The sequence below is a fragment of the Epargyreus clarus genome, unplaced genomic scaffold (genome assembly GCF_041222505.1).
Source record: "Epargyreus clarus isolate Ecla_fem2 unplaced genomic scaffold, WU_Ecla_fem_2.2 ptg000007l, whole genome shotgun sequence".
NCBI lineage: Eukaryota > Metazoa > Arthropoda > Insecta > Lepidoptera > Hesperiidae > Epargyreus > Epargyreus clarus.
This window is the reverse complement of record NW_027332215.1, coordinates 17130074-17151892: the sequence shown is the minus strand read 5'-3', so window position 1 is coordinate 17151892 and position 21819 is coordinate 17130074. Positions and strand designations below refer to the sequence as shown.

The window sequence follows — 21819 nt, the reverse complement described above, 5'->3', positions numbered from 1 at the left end:
TCTAGGCTTGATTACAGATGTCCATGGGCGGCGGTAGACTTGCCATCAGGTGGACTGCATGCTCGTCTGCTACTCCTATATTATAAAAAATCTGTGGAAAGAAATGATATATGGCAAACTAAATTTATTCACTGGTTTATATCAATCTTTGACCAGTTCGGTGACTCCATTTTAATAAAACTCCTTATGAATGAAACTTAATAATCCAGGAAGTCCAACCAATAACTTAAACAAATTCATAAACTGATAAATAAGTAATGTAGACATTAAAATTCAATTAAAACAACAAAAATATAATTATCGAAAATATAAAAAAGCCACCACTTCCTTGTAAACAATTCCCGTACCGGGATTCGAACCCGAGCCTCCTGGAATGACTACCAGGTGTCCTAACCACTAGACCATACGAGATATGATTGCTACGAGTAAATTAAGCATCATATTACAATGAGAGTACATAATTAAAATATTTATATCACAATAAACAAAAATACTATTTTATATATTTATACGTCTAAAAGCATAGTACGCTTTTACGATTCATAATATCAAGTTTTGAATTATTTTGGTATTTTTATGTAAAGTACGTTATTTTTGTCGTTTCGCATCAATATTTTAATAATTTAATCCGGATAATATTCTTACTATCATTACACGTTTAACATTTTGGTTTATTTAAGAATTATACTATTATACTATAACTTATACTTCATGTGTATATAAGTAGTCGGAAACGTAGTCAAAAAGCTTTTGGCCTTATAATTATAACAATCATAAGAAAATATATTTTATAATGTTCAATATTTAAATATTACTATCAAATGTTAACTTTCTCATATTAACTGTTTAAAACTGACATGACAAGAAAGTTTCCTTTTTAATCCGCATCGCGTCTCTTTTGTCGTTTTGTGCTGCCCTCTGTAATTTTTGCACGTCCCCTTTTAAATCTTTATTAAACAATGTTATTATTGCAGACTTATTTTTATATGGAACAAATAGTTTCGCAGCCAACCAAGTAACAACCAGTTGAATCAAATCATGAAGTTTCACAATAGGTTTCGCAAATGTGGCGCCATCTGTGTGGTGGTGTTAGAGAACTTTTCATACAGGTATAAACCTCCATATACTTTGCTGAGAGGTAATATCCATTCTGTAGTTAGCAACGGAACGAAAGGACACATATTTTTCTACAACTTTAACAACAAATACTGAAAATAAAAATGGTTGAAAATAAATCTCCATAAGAGAAACCGCTATTTTTCGACGTTTCTCGCTTTATCTATTGAACTGTAATAGTTAGAAAGTTCAAATTTTTACAATGCGTTTTCTTCAATGGTTGCCGTAATAAGAAATACTGAAGCTATATAAAAAAAGAAAGTTTTAGTAGTACGGAACCCCCATTTTCAAGCGAGTTCGACTCGAACTTGGCCAATTTTTTGAAGTCAGTTGAAAACGTGCATCGTGTATGCGCTGTGCATTAGGGAATACTTACCATGGCTTTTTAAGCCTTCTCTCTCCAATTAATGCGACACGTGCAAGCCACTCACAGTGCTTTCAGGATTTTAATGGCAGCGTACTAGCTATTAACACTCTCGGGTACTTGCTTTATCGGGAGCGAAAGGCGAATAAATCAACCGAATCAATATTTATCATTTTTTGTTTATAATTGAGATGTAATAAACTAGCAATCCACCGTGGTAAGAGGCTACAGCCATAAATAGACATGTGTAAAGAAGCCCATATAAGATTAAATACTTACTTAATTCTGGTTAATATACCTGAAGACTAAGCTGGAAAGTTTTGATAAGTTAGATCTTATAACACTGGAAATAATATCGAAATTGAGTAAGTACTATGTTACACGCTAATGAAACTTTGATTATTTTTAGCTCAAATAATTTTATCATTAAAATGTAATTTTTATCCATATCAAATAAGGACATATCAAATATATTATTAATCTCATAATCATTATGTGAATTGGATGGAAGTAAGAAAATCATTATTAAAAGAAAAATAATATAGCCCAAGTTACTCCTACAGTCTAACGAAGTAAACGACGCCTCATATGTTAAATTACATATATGAAGTCGTTTGTGCTGAAGCGATTTCCAAAGAATAAAGCAACAAAGATATTTGTTAAGGTGGTAGAATCCTTTGTGGTTCGACTCCGGCGGCACCACCGCCACACCTATTTCTGCGTCATAACAGCAGTGTTAAACGCTGCTGTGTTCTAGTTTGAAGGATATGATAAGGGAAACATACATTTTCGAGGCGCTTCAGCTTTATCCTCAGGACTAGCGCCGCATCTATGGCCGATCTCAGGTAGGAATATTTAATCCTATCTGGTGTTGATTACAGACGTCCATGTGCGGCAGTAACCCCTTACCACCACATATAAAAAAATACGAACCTACATAAGTTTGCAAACATTACTCTCAACACATTATGACAGCGTTCTCTGGGTTACACTAAAGTTTACTAAGTTTTAAGCATATATCACTTATGAAACCCGTTCTAATGTTCAGTTGGTGCATGTTGGTAAAACCAAGTAATTAATGTAAAGTAATGTAAAGTGTTCGCAAAGGTAAAGTTTAACTTACTAAGGGCTCGAACACAAAACTGCGATACGACGCGATGCGAATTCGCAACGCAGAAAATTGCGATGCGAATTGCTGCGATGCGATATCGTGCGGCGTAGCGTCTCTCAGGGTGACCAACAACAACAACCACTGTGCGATGCGAATCAATTCGCAAGTTCTTGCGATGCGTCGAGGGAGCTCGCAGATTTTTGCGATGCGACGTCGCATCGCAGTTTTGTGTACGAACCCTAAGAAAGTATATGTGCAAATAAAAAAATCAAAGAAACAAGTTTAAATATTGACAACAAGCACCCTTTGTACAGTCATGTCATAACACATGTCACAACTATTTGATCAACGTTATCATCGCATATTTTTGCTGCCTATAAATGACATGTTTTTGCTAATCTGTCCATACTCATATATTTATGCTCGTGACTGTACATGCCGATATTAATAATATTTTTGTCTCATTTAATTTTTAAAATGGTTTGTTTAAGTTCGGTACCCAGGCACGAATTCCTGATTTTATAAACAAACTCGGATTTAAGGTTTAAGGTACTCAGGCTCGCAACCCTGATTTCAAAGTTATCTGCTTATTAGAGCTTACTTAGCACACTTAAATGGTGGAGAAAAAGATCGCGGAGAAATCTAGATGCAAGGAAGTTCTCTAGAAATTAAAATCGCGTATCATGAGTACCCGTTACATATAAATATATCCCAATTCCGTGATGATAATAGTTTAAAATCATAACATCTCAATGGTATGTAAAATCTACCTATCTGCACCTACCTAACACAGTAAACTATTGCCTGAGCACTTCGAATTATGAACCCGAAGAATCTCTTTAACCTTTTATTATATCTTCACTCAAATACGTGGTATAAAACATATTTATATCTAAACTCCGTATGATATAGTATGAGAATAATATTTTAAAAACACGTAATTGTGTAATACTCCTAAATTATATTCAAAACATTACATCCCAACCCTGTCACCACAACTATTAACGATAATTAGCGTTAAAATTAAATTACCATCAATGTCTTTACCACAGCATTGACTGCACATAATTTCCTAAATATTTGCCACAATTTGAATAAACCGCACGTATAGTTTTGAAATAACTGCATTTAATGACAATGTTAACTATGCGTGGTTTCAATGCGAATTTTGTAATAAACAAACCTTTTTTTAATGCTGAATGAGATCATAAGGACTCCCTCCCGCCAAGGAGAGTGGAAGTGGTATGTCGGACTCTTACGCCGTTTGTCTACCGCCACCGTCACCGAGCCGATACCGATAATGAATGACGGCGCCGAAGTGACGTACATACATTTACTATAGCCGCTTGTACACCGCACGTCCGTCATCCGAGCACCGTTATCCCGGCCGCCGATATTTCGAGTAGATCGGCGTGACCGCTAGACCGGCACCAAGATTTTGACGGGCCGATGTACTGGCAATATATAACACGTTGGAACTATATACTGCCATCAAACAAAATAAACCACCGATATCGGTCACAGTGGACAAACTATCGCCGTCACGTCATATTAAAATCGACCCAAAATATCTCGTTCTCGGTATCGGTTCGGTGACGGTGAGATGGACAAACGGCCTTATCCTCTCCATTTTGCCTACTTTTTACTTCGAGTAACAAAGACAATTTAATCTTCACGACTTTTTTGAATTTCAGAGACTACTTCCGGACAGTACTTTATGTGCCTATGGGGCCCGCATTGCCTAAGTGATTGCTGACCAGTGGTTTACTCTATTAAACCCTAAATCTATTTTTTTTTTGGAACTCACTATTGGAAGGTTGAAAAAGGCCAATCACTGTAGTACTTAATAATAGGCTCAATTAATTGAGCCTTAAAAACAAATATAAATCAAAACAATTAAAAAAAAATCTTAATAAAAATTATCAAATTTAAGTTCAAATAGGTTCTGTTAATAGAGTTTTTAGTATTCATAAGCTTGTTGAATTGTAAATTCGTTCTAAATGAATCGATTTGTATCTTTTCCAAGCTAGAGTACTGTAATCAGATCGAAATCTAATCTGATTCTAAGGAATTTTCAAACACTGCTTAACTTTAAGATTATACAAACAGAAATGTTGACTTAATCCGAGATTGTATCTCCGTTGATTACTTACCATAATAGTGTTTCAATCTCATTTACTTCTCTCATTAATGTTGTTACTAAAAATAGAACATCTCGATCACAGCGCCGCTTATTGGAATCAAAAGCACATTACATATATCATTTTTTTGTTGACCAGGCGGGAAACCCGTGAGAGTGACACCGAGTTATTATTTGGTCAATTAAGCTAAGTTAAGGGCTATTGCTGTATTTAAAAAGCAAAGGGATGATCGGCGCCAGTTACAGCGCGGAACCTCTGAGAACTTGAAGGATCAAAGTCCTAAGTATTTAAATTATCGAGAACGAATCGAGACGAAAAAAGGAAAATACATTTAATTGATAAAAACTTCTCAGTATCAACATAAAGTTGAGTTTTCAGTAAAGGTTTTTACATATGTACATAGGTATAGGTACATTTTTTTTATTTACATACTATAGATACATAAATATTCTATTGGTTCTATTGGATGTTGCCATGTTGCCATGAGCAGCGTCGACTGAAATGTACGCCCTTGAATACAGAAATGCATAGCATAAATTTACACATTGCAATTTCATCTCAAAGCCTTTGTAAAATCTAAACACATCATTAACTCCAGTGCATTCTATCTTGAACTTAAAGCTTAAAAGAAGTTCGTGTATTCAACGACAAAGTGCCCGCAGGCCAAACGCCTACGCTTATCTATGACATGAAGCTACTCCCACGTTCCAACTTGTCCAAAGTCTTGTAGCGTAAACAAATTTCCCCTGAAGGATTGTAAAGATGACACTGTACCCTGTGAGGTTTTACGTTTGCTCGGACACGTTTAACGCTTACGAATTCGCTCATACGAGCCCCCGTGGACCGTATCGGAACTAAAAATCAACAGTGCGCCCTTGAATACAGAAATGCATAGCATAAATTTAAACATTACAATTTCATCTCAAAGCCTTTGTAAAATCTAAACACATCATTAACTCCAGTGCATTCTATATTTAACCGTTCCAGCTTAAAAGAAGTTCGTGTATTCAACGACAAAGTGCCCGCAGGCCAAACGCCTACGCTTATCTTTGACATGAAGGTACTCTCACGTTCAAACTTGTCCAAAGTCTTGTAGCGTAAGCAAACTTCCCCTGAAGGATTGTAAAATGACACTGGCTATGTATACCAACGCATGAAAGCGTCGCTGATTATCGCCACTGTAAGGGCGTTTGTCCACCGCCGCCGTCACCGGACCGTCACGAGAACGAAATTATTTCGGGCCGACTTTAATATGACGTGTCGGACGTGTGGCCATGAGCAGTATAGACGTAAATATTCGCCCTTGAAAAAAGTACATAGCATAAATTTACACACTGCCATTTCATCTCAAAGCCTTTGTAAAATCTAAACACGTCATTAACTCCAGTGCATTCTATCTTGAACCGATCCAGCTTAAAAGAAGTTCGTGTATTCAACGTGCCCGCAGGCCAAACGCCTACGCTTATCTTTGACATGAAGCTACTCCCACGTTCAGACTTGTCCAAAGTCTTGTAGCGTAAACAAACTTCCCCGCCTGCAGGATTGTAAAACTGACACTGTACCCTTAGTATGAGGTTTGCTCGAAAACGTTCAAGGTTTACGAATTCGCTCATACAGCGCCCCCGTGGACCCTATCGCAACTAAAAATCAACAGTACGCCCTTGAATATAGAATTTCATAGCATACATTTCACACATTACAACTTCGTCCCAAAACCTTTGTAAAATCTAAATACATCATTAAGTCCAGTGCATTGTCTCTTTAATCGTTGCAGCTTAGCGCAGGCCAAACGCCTACGCTTATCTTTGAAATGAAGCTACTCCCACGTTCAAACTTGTCCAAAGTCTTGTAGCGTAAACAAACTTCCCCTGAAGGATTGTAAAGATGACACTGGGTATGTAAACCTCCGCACTGAAGCGTCGCTGAAATTTGCCAAACACATCCCGTAGGTACTTTGAAAATAACATTTGCGCTTTGAAATTGAAACCGTTTTCGTTATGCTAATATTTTATTAACACCACATGTTGCATGAAATGCGTTAATTAGATCTACTTATGATATGCAAATGTTTGATTTAAAATACGATTAGTTATTTTTGATGATAAACATAATGGTGCAATTATACAGGGTTCCACACCACCTCTACAAGATAAAAGATATTGAAAATTATGGTAGAACAGTAATGTACTTTTCATTTCAGTAAAAGACGATGTATAACTATCCAATGGTAAATATCAACGAAAGAAATTAATCTATGACAAAAAATATTGCAAAATGATACGACATATTATTATCACGTAACGCAGTGCTACGTAACATGTGGAGTGTTCGAAAAAATGTTTATTCTGCAAAACTGCTAATATTTACTAGCCAACTTCATGGTGTCGTCTTTTATCTGTCTTTAAAGAGAAGAGAAGAATCTTTTGTCGTGTAAAAAGACTTCATTTTCCCAAACGTCGCAAAGAAGTGTAAATTCAATAAAACGACTTTATTCCAGAAAATCTGTTACATTTAAAATAAAATGCGCGTCTTCGAGTAAATTCGCAATAAAGAGGGAATGTCAGTAGAAAATTCGGTCTAAATGTTCCTTTTGTGTCACAACAGTTGAGTCTTTGTTGCATTGAAATAGTTGGCCACACAAACTGAGGTATTACGTTAAAGGTAAAGTACAATTTGCTTCCTCCGTGCAGTCGCTACCCACAAGCTTCTTTAAGTAATTGTCAAAAGAGATCGTGGACTCGAACTTAAAGTTTGTTCCGGTACTTCTCGCACTGTACACTAAGTACGTTCTGCTAAATTACATCCTGACTTAAAGTCGTCAGTGATGTCCTGGATCATGTGTAAAACTTGTTAGTTTAAAGATAGACTTATCTGTTTCACACGTCGCCACCAACTTATACTTATAACTCCGTGTTAATAAATAACCTCAAGTCTCATTTCATAAAGAGAATTGTTAAGATCCGCACGCTGCAGTATGTATTGGCAAATATTTATGGAAGCGCAAAACCTCTACGGTATCCGCGTTATTGGGAGTTTTGTGCGTAACTGTTTTTTTTTCTTATTGAGGGGGAAGCCTTCAGAAGGTAACTGGTACCGAGGATTACGTGATTTTTACCGCACTAAACCCCCATCATCTCAAAAGGAAAGCAACCGGAGTCCGCATGTAACAGCAAACGGCTGAATTTTACACGCCACTCCTTACTTCGGAAACCGGTCAAAAAACAACGTTAAACCTTCACACCAATTGGTCATAGCCTCTACATTCCTCCACTTAACTGCACAGCATATGAATGGGAACTGACAAAGCGTTTTTCTTCAATCCCCACGCGTGGACGTGAAACAAAAGCACACCGTGAGTTCTAAACCTGTAGTGGAGCATATATCTAACTCCAAATGCCAGGGGAATATCGTGCGCTGTGGTGGAAGATTAAAAGGCAATACTTTCGAGTACAATTTATACATCGGACCAGCACCTGCGCCTGCACTATCTAAATTCACACGACTATGGTATCAAAGGATATATTTTGCCTTTCTTCAACGATGTATTAACTGACTTTCAAGCATGCAAGAAATTTCATATGCATTGCATATTCTTCCACGCTACGGACGGGAAATACATATTTTCTGAAACGCAGTACTCCAGCTTGGGGACCCGAGAAAGTTCAATTCTGCCCCGAAGCAGTTGACGGAATTTTACAAGAACTTTTAACTGAAAAGAAGTTTAGGAATGGATAGACACAAACTTAGACGTTTGAGATTTTAAAGATTAGCTAATGTTTGAGTTTGCTGGTTCGATTTACATCTTTTCAGAGAGATGAATGAATAAAGAAAGTGATCCAAAAATGTCTATCGTAAATCAGTAGTCGTTCAATTAGAAATCTTTTTAGATAAGACTGGTATTATGAACATCGTTTTCTTTGTAACAGAGCCGAGTTTAATATTAAGATTTCAAAGCATTTCAACTTGTAACGATACCCACTGGGACACTAATACTTGCACAAAACGTAAAACTTATTTTTCGGTAGGTCAGCAAGGGTTAAGCTTTACATTTTCGGGTTGCAACTTAGAATGTAAATACTTCGTAAGCAGTTGGAAAGTTGTCGATACTTGCGATCTAAAACTAATTAAAACTATTACACTTTGAAAGTCGGTTACATTCTCACGGCGTGCCTATTTTACACTTATTTGGACTGCGGTAACTTATTTAAACTTGCAATTTTAACAAGCAATTTTCGTTGCAAGTTGAAAGTGGGAACATTGTTGCAAAGCAGAGCACGTTCATTTCGTACGAGGCATCTATATTACACTTCAAATTACTTTAAAATGGCACTTTGGAATGTGTTGACTTGAAAAGGTAACTTGTTCGTGTTCGTACGCTTATATATGTTATTTAACAAGTTGTATTGTTATAGTATTCCAACTGGAGCGTCATATAAATTAATAAAATAAAATTTCGAACTTGTGGCTTATAATTTAAAAAAAGGTAGTGTAATTCTGAAAATTAGAACAAATTTAAAACTATAAAACGTTTTAAATCATTTTCAAATCATTAGCTCTTGATGATTGTTATCGGCTTTTGCTATCATTAACCTTTATTTCTATAACAACAAAGGAACACCTCGTGAGGAAAGCTAAATCCCTGAGTATTCTTTAAAAAACGTTCTCAAAGATATGAGAAGTCTACGAATTCCCTTGACCAGCGCGGTGGACTAAACCATTCTTAATCTAACTTTACATACCTAAACTTCTCTCAATCTGAACAAAGACCCGTAATGCTTTGCAATGGAAGAGTAATGACTCAATGACAAACTCATTATCTGCGCGACAACATTCCTGAAACAAAATATAATACGAGTGTATTCAGTACCGTAATCGTGTCAACCAGACTGGATTCGAATGAACGGGAAACGAGGAACCTGCACAAGTATCGACTCCCGCATGTAAAGTTAGAATTCAATGGCTTCACTTACTTGACAGCGCCCGTGCAATGGCGCTCGAACCCATTCGTTTACCCCGATAATAAGTTGCCGTAGACTGCACAATTGTATTGTTGCAGTACAAAATTAACGGAAATTGAGTTGATTTTGTTTTATAATATAGGAGTAGCAGACGAACATGATCACCTCACAGTTGGACTGCATGTTCGTGGCGTGTAAATGGCTATTGCCGCCCCTAGACATATGTACGGAACTCCAGATAAGACTAAATTCCTATTTAAGATCGGTCACAACGCCGCTACCTCTGTAGACTTAGGTGGAATACCTCAAAAAATTACGTCCACACCCTTCAAACAAGAACATAGCAGCGCTTAACGTCGCAGCAGAGTCGAACTACAGAAGGTTCTACCTTCAGATTGAACCCAATAATGCGGGTCAGAAGACAATAGACCCTTGTCCACGTGATTGATTGAACTTATTGACTCTTAAGATACTAATGATTGGAATGAATGACTCTTATTATATTATGGATTGCTCTGTTTTTCCTCTTGGATGTCAGTTTTTTTCCAGGTAATACCAATTACGCATGTTTCTTTTGTCTACTACTCATACTTCGTACTAGTAATTAGGTACAAAACAAAAAAATGGTGCTAAATTAAAAAATAATTAACTGATAAAGGAGATAATGTAGCCTAGGTTACTGCAACATTTTTGGACAGAACTCAATAACAATTACATGAAATCAATTAAAGCTCGAAAAATATTGCATTTCCCAGTCGGACAAAAACTAAAACCCGGTTAAGTAAAAAACGCTATGAAAAGAAGGAAAAAAGAAAATATTCTTAATATAGTAATCAGAGGATAGCCGAGGTGGTATACCCTATGTATAGACTGCTAGGTTAAAGTTAATAGTTATTGGTTACGTATAAATGTTTAAAACAAATACGTTGAATAAGGGAAGACCCCTTTGTAAATCTTCTGGCGGCACCATTACCACACCTATTTCTGCATACTAACACCAATGTGAAGCTGCTGTGTTTTGGTTGGAGACTGTGGTTATCACAGACAGGAGTGAAGAGACATACTTTTCCGAGGTTCTAATTTAGCCCTTCAGAGGAATCAAATCTAATCTAGAATTTAATATAAATGTCTATCAGCGTGGATTGGAGAATGGACTGCAAGCTCGTTTGCTCTGTATTATAGAAACAGACTATTTTTGTGGACGTCAGGCCAATTACTTTATCCAACGTAACATACATTTTACAGTAAAACGCGAGTTCACAACGCTCCGTAAAACGTATCAGTCATCATTGAACTAGATCTGGGGGATTTTGAATGTATGGATCAGGTGTCCATTAGCGACACGTTCGATTTGAAAGAGACATGAGGTCGGACATTTTATCTGATCTAGATATTTAAAATTGGATGGTGGATCGTTAAACGAAATTCGTTTGACCGTTCCCCACATGGGTTGGTAAAGTCAAATCAAATCAACTCAAATGAGAAATATTTTACTCGAAGTAAATTATTTACGTACTCTTTGAGCGACAATACGTCTACCGCCACCTCGCAAAGTGTTTCGTTATGGAGAAGAAGCGGCGAAAGAAACTCCATAACACATTTGTTTTATGGAAGTTTTAATGCATGCTATTTCAATTTATCGGCTGTTACTGCTTTTTAGGGTTCCGTACCCAAAGAGTAAAATTAATCTATTATTGAGCCTTCGCTGTTTGTCCGTCTGTCACGGCGCTCTATCTCTTGAACAGTAAAATATAGACACTTAATTGTGTTAATAATTATATTAAAAATATTTTAAGTAGGGTGGTCTCCATACAATAAACATTTTTCGTACTAACAATTAAATTGTAATCCGTAAATCGTAACCGAAAAATAAAATTAAAATTTTCTTAATTCCGGATATTTATAACGCATTGCTACTCGTAGTGTACTGCGAGAAAATATGATATAGGTTATAAAAGAAAAATAAAATGAAAAAAGAATTATATGGAGATGTTGTTCTGAACTTAATTTTGAACTAATCTAAGCAAAGCGTCATTCAAAACCTAGTTACAGTATTAAAACGTCGCCTAATAGTCATTCAACTCGCCTCGTTCACTCGATCTCACTCGGTACGTCCAACTGCCGTATTCAACGTTGAATGGATACACACATCGACACACCATTTATCAAGCGACGACATAGCCAATTTAGCTCCACGGGGAAATAGATGAACGTGAACATGGGAACACTGAGTTATTAGGAACCTTCCGATACATCATCGTTGTTCAGTCGGCACGTGGTGTTCAAAGTTCCTGCGATTCAGAGCGTCTCTTTGATGAATCGGTGACGTCATAATGTTAATGAACTGACGTTTCAAAGTGTAAACTCTTTGTTTTAGTTTAGGTTAATTACAAGCTTTTATTTAACTTTGCTACTTTGTATGTATGTGATGGTCAATCTTACAATTGAGTTTTAAACCGAATTGATTGAGCTGCAATTTTACATACACGGTTTGTTTGGTTACTTGGTTGGTTTAGACAATGAATATCTTGGTTGGTTTAGACAGTGCTCAAAATCCAATATAGTGGATGATTCAAGATAGTGACACAATTTTTATACACCTTATGTTATGGGTATCAAAAAAAGAGTGCATTGTTACATTAATTATTATCTATTCAAAAACTTAAGATACCATATAAGATAACTATTATTATTACTACTTTTAAGTAGCTACGGTAGCTTATCATTAAACTAACGGCATATTAGAAAATAATTTTATAACTATTTACAAAAGCCTTTCGTAACCAAAAGCAAATCATGTTGACATAACACATGCTTATCATTCTGATTTACTTGGAAAATGCACCGCTAATCCTATGAATAGTAATTTAAAAATGTTTAGGTTGGCCGTAATGTTTTCGAGTCACGAACGCCATTCTACTCTGTGGGTAGGTAGGGCCGCTCCCCTCCTGCCGGTGGAGTGAAAAATGTCGATTTCGTACACAAAAAACGACATTGGACGCATAAAACTGAGCGCTAGCTTACTCTATGTTTAGGGGAATTAATTAAAACTAGTTTCCGCCTCTTCGTAATTACACCATAATTTTCAAAAAAAATCAACGGGTTGCATTCCGGGAGTACCGAGCACTAACCTAACCTGAATATATAAAAATAAAAAATGACCGACACCGACATATTTTTTCTATTTCAACCGTATGACATCTTGACATTAGCAGTTTGCTTTGCCGTCTTACGAATTTTTGGCCACGTGTGCGACGCGAGTATAACATTTTTACCCATCACAAAAAATGTACAACACTACTAACGCAGTTATCACTTCAAAAATATTTCTAAAACTCTAAGCTACATCAAACAACAGACAAACAATAAGAGGAGCATTATTAAAAGAAAAAGCCGTCACTCGCACAATTTAGACGAATCCAACGACACCCCATGTATGTAAATCCGTCAAGTCGTTTATAAATGGGCGAGCCCCATTCATCTTCAAGTTTCTTTATTTTAAGTATTTGTTGTAGTAGTGGCCTGTATTGTTGTTACAATGGTCTGTCTATTACGATTCAAATGATAGAGCTCTGCGACAAACGGACAGATAGATATTTCGCTTTATCTCATTTACTTCTGTGGGTCATAGCACCCATAACAAACACATAAAAAAATTTGGTAACACGGAACCCTCCGTGTGCGAATTCGACTAGCACTTGGACATTTATTACGTTAAAACTTCGTCATTGCCATTTTTCTATTTTATATACTTACCGACCGAAATAAAAATATGCCTGAATCCTTGAATGAATATATCGCAGACATTTTTATGGAAAAATCAGTCTCTACCAGACCAAGTCTAAGTTAATAAACAGATACTTGTGATTTGGCATGTATCGTTACGCCACATTGATTTTCGTACACGTAGAAACGTAGCGCCATCAAGTCTACTGAATAAGTTGAACTAAACATCTTATTTTTGGGGTTCCGTACCCAAAGGATAAAAACGGAACCCTATTACTAAGACTGCGCTGTCTGTTCGTCTGCCCGTCTGTCCGTCTGTCCGTCTGTCACAGGGCTCTATCTCCTGAACCGTATTAGATAGACACTTGAAATTTTTACAGAATAAGTATAAAGGTGGCCGCTATAACAACAAATATAAAGGTGGTAGAACCCTTTGTGGTTCGACTCCGGCGGCACCACCGCCACACCTATTTCTACCTAATAACAGCAGTGTTAAGCGCTGCTGTGTTCCGGTTTGAAGGGTGTGGTAAGGGAGACAGACTTTTCCGAGGCGTTCCAGCTTAGTCCTCAGGGGTAGCGGCGCATCTGTGGCCGACCTCAGGTAGGAATATCTAATCCTATCTGGGGTTGATTACAGATGTCCATGGGCGGCAGTAGCCACTTACCATCAGGTGGACTGCATGCTCGTCTGCTACTCTTATATTATAAAAAAAAAAAAAAAAAAATATTAAAAAATGAAAAAAGTTGAAAATAAATAGGGGTCGCTATTTCTCAGCGTTTTCGCTTTATCTATTGAACCGTAATGGGTAGACAGTTCAAATTTTCACAGTGTATTTACTTCAGAGGCTGCTATAATACCAAATACTTAAAATAAAAAAATACTAAAATGGTGATGGTACGGAACCCTTCGAGTGCGAGTTCGACTTGCACTTGGCCAATTATTTAGTGTTTTGAAGGTAGACTGGCAACTCTGTGGAAACGGCACAGTGGTAGAACCGTCTCCTTTACACACCGGCAGCACCACCGCCACGCCTATTTCTGCCTCATAACAGCAGTGTTCGTGTTTTTAAGGGTGTGATAAGGGAGACATAACATTTCGAAGCATACCAGTTTAGTCCTCAGGGTAGCGGAGTATCTGTTGCCGTACTGAGTTAAGAATGTCAATTTATTTGGAGTTCTTTACGGATTTCCATGTGCGGCAGTAGCCTCTTACCATCAAGTCGACTATGTTCATCTGATATTCCTATATTATTAAAAAAACTGCAATTTGTCACTTCATATAAGCATTTGAAATTACCTATTTATAAATTGTATATATACCCTTTCATAGTATAGTACGGGAATAATACACGTTGTTCTCTTGGTCTCATATGTCCACTAGCGCCACTAACCACTGACCATTACGTTTCATGTTTGTCTGCAAGCTTGCTTGTTTATTTCTTTACCATCTGAAATATAATATCACATCCTAGCTTGTCCGCAATATAATATGTCTCTTTCCGCATTAAATTTTCTACATATTTGATCTCGAAGCGCCGCCGTTAAATTGACCAGACATCGCATGTAAATATAAATAATCCATAGAGCTGGTCGCCCCAGGAGTTCAATCGCAATTCGGATACGAACTGGATAAAATATATTTTACGATGTCTCCACGCACTAAGTGTGGTCGGGCCTCCTTAGTATTCAACATAAAACTTTTTACGCCTTCGATCCGCCCAATGTATTTTATAAACCGATCTTTACGCCACACGTCCGAAATAGGGAATGCAATCCCGTAAGAAATTTTCGATCCCGGTTTTTGCGGGATCGAAATCGCAATTCCACGCGGTCCAGGTATTCGCGAGATTTCGCGTGGCTTTGCAAATGAATAATGATGAATGCACAATTTCAATATTTGACTTAACTGAAACAAAACATTTTTTTATTTATCTTCATTCGTTGCATGAGATGTCAACTTTCAAAATGACCAAATTTTATCAATGGTGATAATCGTGGCGCTATGACGATTGACATTTTCAGCCGTAATCACAGAGTTGTCTCAAAAGTTAAGTTTGTTCAAGCCGCGCACTAGGTAACACTTACTTATGAACTTCACGGGATTATAGTCCCGCGCGGAATCGCGTTCATACACGCCCAGGATTATTCCTGCATATAACGCGATCGATCCGGGTATTTCGAGATCCCGGTATTGCGATCGCGATCTTTTTGATTCTGTTTTATGTACGAAGACACACACTTGAATACGGAATACTTTAGAAAAGTTTGTTTTTACGTTCGTGGTGGTTCATGTTGTAATTTTCCTGTTGACAAGATAATAAGATCGCAGCCATTTACACTTATTGTTGTTTATGCAGAAGTTTATATAAATAAAAAGAGATGTATTGATTACTCCGACAAGAAGTCTGGTTAAAATTTTACAATCATCTAATTTAAAAAGATAGAGATATATGATAGATACCTATCTTTGTGATATGTAATTTTCGTCAACGTCAACCCATTACCGTCTCACTGGTTTAGGCCATAGCCCACCGCTCGCCAAGTGCGAATTGATTGGCAATTTGGCCAATTGGTTACCTTTCCCGTTTTTATAGATGTCTCAGGGGTTTAGGTATCACGATTTTATCTTTCACCGTTATAGCAGGGAATAATTAATTTATAATTCGGCCTAAATTCGAAACCCTTTTTTCTAGTAACGTACTTTGAAAATTGGGTTTTCAATTTTCGAATAATCTTACTAATAACTTTCATTCCATATAAATACACTTAGCCTTTCAAATTAACCCCTTTGGACATTTAGAATACAACTTTTCGATAAAAAAAAAAACATTTTATAAATATAGATACGTTATTAACCGCGGTTGTAGAACTTTATTATTTATACGCAGCGTTCCAACTTTTTCCGAATCCATTATTCGGTGAACTGACAGCTCAATATCCCAAAAATGTTGCCGCAATAGGCAAGGGCTGTTCGTACCGATATTAAAAAAAGTTAACAGTTTCGGAAATCACTTTTCCTGGGATATCCGTTATTCGGATTTATCCGAAAATCTTATAACTCAATTTAGGAATTTTAAATGGGATATGTGGGATATTTACCGCATTAAATCATCCCCGGTAGCCGTCCTCAGCACTTTGTGGAGAACTCCGGGATCACCGGCGGAACACAACCGTAGTCCTCCAAGCACGATGCTATCAGGCTTTGCCCTGGGGGGAACAATTTATGCTCCTCCCGCACATCTGATCTTTACGACGATATAAGTCCACATATGCCGTCGTTCTTCCCGGTGTGTAATATTTAATACCTATATTTATCTCAAGGCAATCCGTTAAATGTATGTATTGAAATGTGCATTTAATATGAGAGAGCTTTGCCCCGATGTGGGAGACAGCTAAGCAGTAGGCGAGAAAGATGGATAGGAAGATGCGCTGTGTAAAGTAGCTTTGCTTCTCTGCTCTGCTGCACATAGCTACAACACAGATCCTTACTTCATACTTGTAGATACAACCATTCATTCAAATATTGGTCATCCGTCCAAATATTTGTGTATGTAACATATATCCTTAGCTTAGTAACTACCTCGGATATTTGTGGTTGAAAAGCGTACTAGTTTTCAAAGGCAGTGCATTATTGACATTTTCCGAGGCATTCCAGCTTAGTCTTCAGGGGCAACGGCGCATCTGTGGCGGACGAGTAGGAATATAGTCTTATCTGGGGTTGATTACAGATGTCCCTGGGCTGGCAGTAACCACTTACCATCAGGTGGACTGCATGCTCGTCGATCGTTGATCGAATTCTATAGGTCAGGACTATACCTCTTATATCGATACGCATATATATCGGATAACAGCCATTTATATCTTATACCTTACAGTTAAACTTCGTTCAAATATTGAAGTATCGTTTAGTACTCGTACCTATTATTTTTATTAAAAGTTACAATATGTAATTTGAAAATAAAACATTAAAATAACTTAAATAATATAAAAATGATCAAATATATCGTTAAGTTGACAATAAATAAATTTAAATAAAAACCCGTTTTTAAGTACAAGAATTTATTTGTACTAAAATGGTAAAAATATTTCTATGCGATATTCTATATTAGGATATTTGAGCGGGCTAATCTTTAAACTTATAAAGCGATTTTGTCGAAATTTTCAACAAACGTACATTACAAAATGTGACGCATGTTAAAAGTGACACAGATGGAACCGTACCAAAGAACTCGCAATGTTATAATCAAATAATTTACATTATATTACCAACATCGTCAAACATCATCAACCTATTACTGCCCACTGCTGAGCACGATCCTCTTCTCAGAATTAGAAGGATTAGGCTATAGTCTACTGCTCTGACCAAGTGCGAATTGGTAGATTTTACATATCTGTGTAATATATTTTTTTCGATTTCTTAAGGAAACATTTCCTTACAATGTTTTCCTTCACCATTAAAGCAATAATAGCACCCAGATAATTTCTAATACGCCCATAACATAAAAAAATCAAAATGCATGCTTGGGATTTGAATCTCTGACCCCTCGATTGTCGTGTTTAACCACTACGCTATCACTACTTCACATAGAGCGTAGTTGACTAAAATGTTTGTACCATTGCAAGTAGTATAAGCATTCCCATGGGATCTTTCCTCGAGTTCCAACGAACTAAGTTTGTATCTCTTGTATAGGAATATATATATATTTTTTTTTATAGTATAGGAGTAGCAGACGAGCATGCAGTCCACCTGGTGGTAAGTGGCTACTGCCGCCCATGGACATATGTAATGAACCCCAGATAGGATTAGATATTCCTACCTGAGGTCGGCCACAGATGCGCCGCTACCCCTGAGGACTAAGCTGGAACGCCTCGAAAAAGTCTGTCTGCCTTACCACACCCTTCAAACCGGAACACAGCAGCGCTTAACATTGCTGTTATTAGGTGGAAATAGGTGTGGCGGTGGTGCCACCGGAGTCGGACCACAAAGGATTCTACCACCTTCAAATGGACATGGACTGTATGAAGTTTCTTACTTTAGTCATTACTCGTATCACGGTCATACCTTAGACGCTCATCTTCAGCTAATTTGCTTCGTTTACGTGATACCCGAGATTTGAGACGAGCTTATAAAGACGAACTATGATTATACATATAAGTAAAACTTCTTACTTATTAATCATAAGAAACAGTTATTTGATACTTTAGTGATTTCAGTCATAAAAACGAGGTCCTTCGACAATTAAAACCGACAGCTATCTATAGTGCAGAAGTGGTCCACTTTATTGCACCCAAGATCTAGTGTTCGCTAATTAAGCTCTATGCGATCTACGAAATGCATATTATATTATTTATTATTATATTGTTTCGTTGCATCCTCTCTCTCTCTTAGAAATTGATGGGCAAAAAAGCATCTTTAAGATCTAATACAGTTTTATCTTTGGTAATTGTTGACGAAAAAAGGTCGCCGAAGTTTTCTTAGGCTCGCCACGATCGATTGGACTTGACGCCGCGATGGATGGGCTGACCACCCTTGATATAGGGATGATGGGCTGGTCTAGCAGATGGTGGGATAGGAAGGTGATTAACGATTACAGCTAAGCAAATAAGCTGCTAACGTCTTGAAGAAGACGATAACCACTAATACTATACTAATACTATACTAATACTAATACTATACTAATGCTAAAGCCTAATATATGGATAGATGATACAGCTAACCCACTTCTATAACAAAACAAACAAATTTTATTATACAAATTTAATCCCAACGTCAAACTAGTATCGGATTCACGTCGAAGTATTTTTAACTTGAATAAACTTCGTATTCCTCGATCCTTGGAAGAATTTCAAATATCCAACTTACATGAAATTGCATTTATATGTAGCCAGTATACGTAATACGTATTACCCGCCTGGCTGACTCGAAGAACGCGAGTCGGGAACCGTTAAGACGCAAAATGTATTAAAATCTATAAAAATAAACATCCTTTTAACTGTAGGAGTAGATATTTCGGTTTCTATTTCGGATTATAATTTAATTCACTTATCGTTGTGAGTGACAAGTCAGTTCTTTTCAAATCGACACCGGGATTGGGGTCTCATGCGTTGTAATTTGCAAAACTACCCACCCGTATAAAATTTATTGTCTTGCTCAATCGCAACATCGTAAGTGAGACTTCCAAGTACTCAAAGGTATACGAACTGAACGAGGTGAATGAGGTGAACGAATCTGAACTTGTCCAGAAAAGTAAATGACTTTCCGCAAATCCTGTTTCGATCAATTAAGTAATTGTGTTGATGACAATCATAACTACAATATATACCCCACTTATTAATATTTCATTATTACAATGTTGATTTATATCCATAAAGCTTCCTATGGATATAAATCAACATTCTAATAATGAAATAGCGATTGGAATCGTCTAAATAAAATTGAAGCTAGCTCTGTCATTCTAAAACAGCTGGCATTTTATAAGCTGGTAGTGAATTGCACGATATCAAACAATGGAAATCAAAATAAAGAACATTACATAGAATGAAATATTTACGAGCATTAAATATCAATAAATTTCAAATGCAGCAGTTAGATGATCAACATTTATATATTTTTAGTATTTGTGTAATGTATTGAATCATCTTTAATATTAATCATCCGTCGCGAGAATCAATTATATTACAGAACAAATATTACACAACGTATTATCCCTTGATAGGATTAAACTCTGCGAAGTAATATTAATGACAAACTAAAGGAAGCTCAATTCAAAGATTCTTTTCCCATATTCTCATACTAATCGTTTTTGATTTGTAATACTAAAATCATATTCTGGCCACGGTTTTTAGCCACCCAGTTGAGATATATTTTAACGGGCTGAATTTGACTCGAAATAGTTAAATGTCAAGTTAGTTTTCCTCCATTTATGTATAGGCGAAGGTCGCTTCTAATTCGGATCTTCGCCCACAAATATTCACACCGGTCTGTAGATATTAATAATATCACTAGATTTCGAATTTCGGCACAAGAGAGCGAGCTATAATTATTATACAAATATATACACTAAGTTTCAAATTTCTGCAGAATGAATTCAGGCAGTTCGAATTCTGTGGTCGAATGCACTTCTTGCCGAGTTCCAGACTTCAAGATTTCGGAGCATGACTTGAAGTTCGTCTGTTATGATAATACGAAACTTATCTTCGTTATAACCAGAACGAGTTCGAGATTGTCAAATTGGATTTTGATAACTTTAGTTTGTGAAAAAGTGAAATTGTAAAGTTTCTCATCTTTCTTTCATCGTACTGTAAGTGGTAGGTACACTTGTATAGTGTTTATTGTATTTTACTTTAAGGGGTGGTGTGAAGGGTCACAACTTATCCGAGGCTTTTCAGTTTACTTCTCAAGGGTAGGAATGCATCAGTGGCCGACCTCAAGTAGAACTCTTATCTTGTTTAGAGTCAACAGATGTCCACGTACAGCAGTAGCCACTTACCAGGTGCACTACTTTTTTGCTACTTGAATTTAAAAATAGCTTTAGGTTTTGGTTTAAGAATCCTTATTTCTCATAATCCTTTTCCTTATTTCTTATAATTATGATTTGCGTCCGGTATGCCTATGTGTGGGTGTGTGTTTACGTACGCATATGTTTGTATTTGTGTATACGTGCGTGTGTGTGTGTGCGAGTGTGAGTGTATTTGTATTTTCACTTGCAAAATCGCAGTGTGTAAAAGAAACCCAAAATCAAATCGTCATTATGAGCTTGAAAAAATTACAAATACATTTTATTTAAGAGATTCGATTAATAACGTCTTTATCTTTATGAAAAGCGTTGTACAAAGCCAATCACTTTCGATTTCTGCGATCAAGTTTCAAGTCACGGCTATCGTCGATATTGTCGTCACGTGTCATTGCGACTCGGAATGAAATGTAAATAATACCCCAAGTTTCCTCAACGCTGTTACGCGAATTAGGCGAAAAGAAATTTCTTTTGTATTGATTTAAACGCTGCTACAATGGAATACGAGTATATTTATCGGTGTGGAATGTATTGTTTGCGTTCCGTACGAATTTCGTAATACAGTCGTTATGATTTTGTTTTCTTTCGACCTTACAACAGCGGTTAAGTGCTTCTGTGTTTTGGTTTAAAGGACGTGCTTAGGAAGAGTTATACATCCAAGTTTGAACTTACTCTTCAGCCAATCTTATGTAGGACTCTTATTTAATTACAAAGGTCCATAGCCAGTAGACATCACTTACCATCAGTGACTAAAACTAGAAATTATTATACAAACCAAAAAACTGACTGCCTAAAAATAAATAACCGAAAGGGGAAATAATGTAGGTGCTAAAACTCTCTGTGGTATTTCTGCCTCATAGAAGTAGTGTTAAGCTCTGTTGCGTTCTGG

General features: G+C 36.7%; 1 protein-coding gene and 1 non-coding gene across 4 annotated transcripts in view; one reads left to right on the top strand and one right to left on the bottom strand.

Moving 5' to 3' along the window:
• LOC140743546 (frequenin-2) overlaps positions 1–21819 on the top strand; it is a 315634-nt gene that overhangs the window by 155845 nt on the left and 137970 nt on the right. The window lies entirely within an intron of this gene.
• On the bottom strand, positions 339–411 carry TRNAD-GUC (transfer RNA aspartic acid (anticodon GUC)). The gene has a single exon. It is a non-coding gene; the product is annotated as a tRNA-Asp (tRNA).